The 4992-nt window shown below is 37.7% G+C and overlaps 1 protein-coding gene across 4 annotated transcripts in view; it reads left to right on the top strand.

Moving 5' to 3' along the window:
• The window catches only part of KIF2A (kinesin family member 2A), a 79298-nt gene that overhangs the window by 28264 nt on the left and 46042 nt on the right, over nt 1-4992 (top strand). The window lies entirely within an intron of this gene.

The raw sequence follows: 4992 nt of genomic DNA, 5'->3' as shown, positions 1-4992 counted from the left end.
GATGACATTTTCTATACTAATTTATGTTTACAACTAGATTGAAACAAAATGGAAAACTTTTAAATATGTCTCTGGATTTTAAGTTTTAAAAAGCCATAGAGTTTTTGAAACTATAAGTTATCTTTTATATGGTAGTATTGATTTTATATAACAATGTAAACTTAGAATTTTCAAATCTGACCTCATTTTCTATGAATATGACTTATGACTTAAAGATGGATTGAGGCTTCTGGTTCAAAATAGTATAATAAAGTTCATGTATTGGCATCCTTCTGTCCCAAACACATAAGAGGAAACCAAAAAGGCATAGCTGAGCTCAAAAACAAGATCATGGATTAGTAATGGAACAGGAATTCTAAGAGATGGATGAGGCTGAAGCAGGCATGGATGTCAAAAGTTTGATTCCTATAGGATGATGCGGGAGAAAGAGACTTTAAAGGAGAATCAGAGTCAGGTCCACTGTTTGAAGACAAGGACTTGTGCGGCTCTTCTTAAAAATGCTGATTTTTAAATGCCGCTGATTTGCTCCTGGAGCTAGATTTATAAGAAATTTTCCATCAAGGCAGGCAGCCCAGTACAGTTATGGTAGAAATACAGGGGTATTCAGCCACTGTGCACTGGGAAAAGTCATACCAATTATCGTGGCTCTGTCTGTTCTGATTGGTCAGTTATCTCACCTTTAGAAATCATTAACAGGATACCTAGAAAACCCCCATGTCTGGAATTTGAGAAACATTTCTAAATAACTCATGAGACAAAGCATCATGAAAATTAGAAAAATGGGTGGAACTGAACAATAACAAAAAAACTACATGTAAAAACTTGTAAGATGCTGCTAAAACAGTTCTGGGAAAGAAATGTGTAGCTTTAGCGGCTTATAAAGAAAATAGAATAAGGATGGTGAATGACTTAAGCATTCATCTTAAGAATTTAAGGGGAAAAAACAGTAAAATATGCCCAAAGTAAGTTGAAAGAAAGAAGTAATAATAGCAGAAATTAAGTACATAATAACACCTAATAAAAAAGACTCAACGAAGTCAGGTTTATTCTTGGAAAAGACAAATGAACAAATCCCAGGTGAGATTAAGAGAAAAAAGTTTACCAAAATACTAGGAATGAAAATGTGGACATCATATCAGATGCCAGAGGCATTAAACAGATATGAACTTGATGCCAAAAATGTGGAAACTTTATCTAAAACTCCTAGAAAAATATAATTATGAAAACAATAAACTAATACTATAATTATTAAGGAAATTGGATCTTCTTATAATAACGCAAAGCAAGATGGTTTAACAAGTGCCTACCAAATACTCAAAGAGTTGAATAATCTAATTTCACACCAACTATTCTAGAGTATGGAAAGGGAAAACTCTGCCATAGAAAATCATTTTATGAGATTAGTATAACCAGCCGGGCACGGTGGCTCATGGCTGCAATCCCAGCACATTGGGAGGCTAAGGTGGGCGGATCACCTGAGGTCAGGAGTTCCAGACCAGCCTGGCCAGCGTGGTGAAACCCCCTCTCTACTAAAAATACAAAAATTAGCAAGGTGTGGTGGCGCGTGCCTGTAATCCCAGCTATTCAGGAGGCTGAGGCAGGAGAATCACTTGAACCTGGGAGGCAGAGGTTGCAGTGAGCCGAGATCACACCATCGCACTCCAGCCTGGGCAACAGAACAAGACTGTCTCAAAAAAAAAAAAAAAAAAAAAAAAAAGATTAGTATAACCATGATACCAAAATCTAATAAGATTGTTATGAGAGTCTGGGAGCAGTGGCTCACACCTGTAATCCCAGCACTTTGGGAGGCTCATGTGGGGGAATTGCTTGAGACCAGAAGTTAAAGACCAGCCTGGTCAACATAGCGAAACCCTGTCTCTACAAAAAATTCGCCAGGCATAGTAGTGCATGCCTGTAATCCTTGCTACTCGGCAGGCTGAAGCAGGAGGATCACATGAGGCTGTAGTGAGCCATGATCACACCACCGTACTTCAGCCTGGGCACAGAGAGAGACCCCCGAACTCTTAAAAAAAAAAAAAGTAGCTTTGAGAAAGGAAAATTGCTGGCCAGTATCAGTCTTAATTAATGATATAAAAATCCAGAACAAAACAGACAATGCAATTCCAGTCAGAATCCCAATAGGTAGTGTTTTGTGATTATTGGTTTATATGATTTTTGGAACTTCACAAGCTGATTCTAAAGTTTATACAGACATGCAAAAGGCCAAGAAGATCAAAGAGACTCTTAAAGAACAATAAGACAGGAGGGCTTATTCTATATGGCAAGACTTAATATAAGCAAAGCTATAATACTAAATGTAATTTTAGTTCAGGGATAAAGAAATAAACTCATGCATGTATGCTTGAACTATGACACAGGTAGTATTGCTGATAAGTAGAGGGGAAAGGGGATTTTCAGGAAATGGTCCTGGAAAGGAAATTGTGTTATCATACAAAAATATCAAAATGCCAACAGATTAAGGTCCCAAATATGAAAGGTTTTGTAAAATTTTATTTATTCGAGTCGGGAGTCTTGCTCTGTCACCCAGACTCGAGTGCAGAGGCACGATCTTGGCTCACTTCAACCTCTGCCTCCCGGGCTCAAGCAGTTCTCCTGTCTCAGCCTCCCAAGTATCTGGGATTATAGACACCCACCACCACACCTGGATAATTTTTTGTATTTTTAGTAGAGTTAGAGTTTCACCATGTTGGCCAGGCAGGTCTCAAACTCCTAATCTCAAGTGATCTGCCCACCTCAGCCTCCCACAGTGCTGGGATTACAGGCCTGAGCCACCACATCTGGCTTATAAAACTTTAAAAGAAAATGTAAGAGACTGTTTTAGGGATCTCAATCTTAGGAAAAATTTCATAGCATACCAAAAAACAACAAAAAAATCCATAATGGAAAAACATATATTTGACTACATTAGAATTAAGAATTTAAATGCATCAAAAGCACCATAAAGAACATGAAAAGCCACAACTTTGTAGAAAATATTTGCTATACATACAACAAAAGATTAATACCAAGAATATATATAGAATTCCTATAGAGAAATAGCCAAAAGAAAGAGGCGCAAACACTCAAGTCAGTACTCAAAAGGCCTGAATGGCTAACAAGCACAAAAACAGGCAAAACCTCTTTAAATCAGAGAAATTAGAACCATAATATGATACGTTAAATCTGACTAATATTGTTTTTATGAATGTGGAGTAATTGCTAGGGGGATTACAAATCATTATAGATATTGTGTGTTAGGCCCATCTTTCATTGCTATAAATACTTGAGACTGGGTAATTTATAAAGAAAAGAGGTTTAATTGGCTTGCAGGTCTGCAGGCTTTGCAGGAAGCATGATGCTGGCATCTGCTCAGCTTCTGGGAAGACCTCATGAAGGCTAAGGGGGAGCAGGAGCAAGAGAGAGGGAGATGCCACACACTTTTAAACAGCCAGAGAACAGAACTCACTGTCGTGAGGACAGCACTCATCACCAAGGGGATGGTGCTAAACCATTCATGAGAAATCCACCCCAGTGATCTAGTCACCTCCACCATCCAATCACCTCCACTGGGCCCCACCTCCAATATAGGGATTACAATTCCACGTGAGATTTAGGCAGGGATGAATATACAAACTATCACACAGCTACTATAGATAGGAAGCATCATGGCACTGAAGAGAATATGTGGACTCAATTATTCTGTATTTCCTCTCTTATTATTTATCTTAGAGAAATTATTGCACATTTGTACCGGTACACATATGTAAGAATGTCCATAGCATCATTGTTCCTAATAGCAGAAACATAAAAACAACTCAAATGTCTGATAGTAGAATAGGTAAAATGTATATTTGTGCAATGAAATACTATATTGTAGTGAAAATGAGTTATATACATTTTATATCTACAACATAAATGAATTGCAAAAAATAGTATTGAGCAAAAAAAAAAAAAAAACACCACAGGTCTTAAAATAGTGTTAATCCATGCATATGCAATTTAAAGAGAAGTAAACTGTTTAGATTTCTCTGTGTGTGTGTTACATTTAAAGGTGATAAAACGATAAAGAAAAGCCAAAATATGATTATCTCAAATGTCTGGGTAGTTTACTTTTAGTACTTTTTTTTTTTTTTTTTTTTGAGACGGAATTTTGCTCTTATTGTCCAGGCTGGAGTGCAATGGCGTGATCTTGGCTCACTGCAGCCTCTGCCTCCCGGGTTCAAGCAATTCTGCATCAGCCTCCTGAGTAGCTGGGATTACAGGCACGCACCACCATGCCCAGCTAATTTTTTGTATTTTTAGTAGAGAGGGGGTTTCACCATGTTGGCCAGGCTGGTCTCAAACTCCTGATCTCTGGTGATCCACCCGCCTCAGCCTCCCAAAGTGCTGGGATTGCAGGCGTGAGCCACTGCACCTGGCAGTTGTTATCTTTGGGAGGGGAATGTATGGGGTTTCAAAAGTGTTTTTTAACCTAGCTGGTGGTAGTTACACAGGCATTTGCTCTATTATTATTTTTCTTTAATGTGGAAGTATATGTGATATAATTCACAGTAAAGTAAATGGTGAATCAAAGAGAGTCAAAGGGCAATGAGTTAGTGAAGATGGAGTACAGGAGTTTTCTCAGGTGGATCAGAGAAATGGGATGGTATTGGAAGGCCACATGGAAAGATTGTTGCATTTTCTAGGGAAAGATATTTCTAGTCCTGATTAGTCTTATTAACATCTATGCATGATCCCTATTAACAACTGAGACTTGAGCATCTCATTGTTCTCCCCCTAGTGGCATCATTCTCCCAGTCATCCAGGCTTGAAACCTTCTTGTTATGCCTATATGTTGTCACCATATCATGATTTTTTCCTTTGAAAAATTTTTCATGTATCTTATTATTGTTTCTCTTATTACTTAACACCTTTGTTAACGGGTGTTTACTATTTGACTTTTGAAATAAATCATTGGATGTCTTTGTTAAAGAAAAAAAATTTAAAAAGAAA

Source organism: Gorilla gorilla, chromosome 19 (assembly GCF_029281585.2).
Source record: "Gorilla gorilla gorilla isolate KB3781 chromosome 19, NHGRI_mGorGor1-v2.1_pri, whole genome shotgun sequence".
Lineage (NCBI taxonomy): Eukaryota > Metazoa > Chordata > Mammalia > Primates > Hominidae > Gorilla > Gorilla gorilla.
The sequence above is the reverse complement of the archived record's forward strand: the minus strand, read 5'-3'. Positions and strand labels throughout refer to the sequence as shown.